General features: G+C 36.6%; 1 protein-coding gene across 3 annotated transcripts in view; it reads right to left on the bottom strand.

The window, feature by feature from the left end:
- Positions 1-1,637, bottom strand: part of LOC107556703 (neurabin-1-like) — a 25,837-nt gene that overhangs the window by 10,161 nt on the left and 14,039 nt on the right. The window lies entirely within an intron of this gene.

The following is a 1,637-nucleotide window of genomic DNA, read 5'->3' as shown; positions in this document are numbered from 1 at the left end:
AGATGGGGGTCAATATATTAAAGAGCAGGTCATATGGGTTTTTGAAAAATATCTCTTTTGCAGTTTATAACGTAGCTATCCTTAAATGAAAACAATCTGCAAAGTTGTTAATCAAAAAAAGTGCATGATAAATAATGATATTCTCTCTCAAAAGAGAGTCGATTCTGAATCGTCTTAACGAGTCGTCATAGTTTAGAATCTTTTGCCTGTTACCGGTATACGTCACTGGGTAACACATTTGCATAATCCCGCCTGCCCGTGAAAGACAAACAGAGTCTGACCTGCCCATAAACACTTCCGCTAGTTAGTGTGTTTACATCATGTTGACTGAGGAGACGCTGTGTTCAAGGATACCACAAAAATACAATTCGAACCTTTTGTTGTGTGCATGTCATTTTACCAAGGACTGCTTCTCTAATCTTGGCTTTTATCTTCTTAATTTGGACTAACAAGCTCTCCGAAGCACAGCCTGTAAGTATGATTGATACGTTATGTGTACATTTTCAAATGAGTGCTCAAAATATTAAGTTTTTGTGCTTATATGTGATGTCTAGTGCAGCTTTAGGTTTCCAGGTCAAGCACGATATAACTGTCTTACTGAAGTAGTTCTAATAATTCGCTGTGAACCCACTATTTCCTAAGAATGTGTCGATTAATGTAGACTGACGTTGTTCTAATTACTTCGTTTAATAATAAAGAATGTAGTATAGCACACAGACTTTATAATCATTGTGAAATTGCTGTTTATTTTGCTGCACGGCAGTTATAGGGTTAATGCGGGAGAGACGAGCGAGTTAGTTAGGCTGGTGCGGCTGTGATACAGCTGTTCTGCGTTCTGATTAAAAATTAAGACAGGGCGTCTTTTGTCTGTCGTTCTTCAAACATTACAGTAGACATATTTTGGTTTACAAACTGTATTGTTTCATCAGTTAGTCACGTTAGCACTCGGCTAACGTATTCACCATTATTGTTTTAAGCGTTCACAGTTTAGCAGCTAAACGTTAGCTGTGGGCATTCGCTTGCATAAGTGTTTTGTATTTTATGTCATTATTATAAGAACAGATAGGAGCACTATATTATTGTTTTATGCAAAGGTGCTTTGTCAATGGTTGCGCTCGCTAACTTGCTCAAGGACTCCTCTCTGTGCCAATCACAACAGGCTTGGCCAGCTGACCAATCAGAGCAGAGTAGGCTTATGGAAGGGAAGGGTTTGCGCCGAACTTGCTTGGAACGAACCGTTTAGAAATCATTGGCAAATGACTCTAATATTAAATGTATATTATGAGAAAATTACAATGTTTTCTGACCTTAGATGCATTTAAACCTGTTGTAGAGGACTCCAACACAATATTAGGACACTTTAAAATACCATATGACCTGCTCTTTAAACAAATGCTCTGTGTAAATACAATGAACACCCTGGAAGTTACAGAACAGCTAATGTCACTTACAGAACGTTACATAAGTGTACCACATTCACTCATATACCCAGTGAAGTCACAAAGTAATCACAAGATCAGTAGAGTGAAAAATAAATATAAAATTTGTACCAATTTTCAAAGTGTTAATATAGGCTTTTCTCAACACACCAATGAAAATCCAATAACTGAATTATATATAAATAAATAAATAAATAT

This window comes from Sinocyclocheilus grahami, unplaced genomic scaffold (genome assembly GCF_001515645.1).
Source record: "Sinocyclocheilus grahami isolate Dianchi unplaced genomic scaffold, SAMN03320097.WGS_v1.1 scaffold576.1, whole genome shotgun sequence".
Classification (NCBI taxonomy): Eukaryota; Metazoa; Chordata; class Actinopteri; order Cypriniformes; family Cyprinidae; genus Sinocyclocheilus; species Sinocyclocheilus grahami.
Note: the sequence above shows the minus strand (reverse complement) of the source record. Positions and strands in the feature narration are given on the sequence as shown.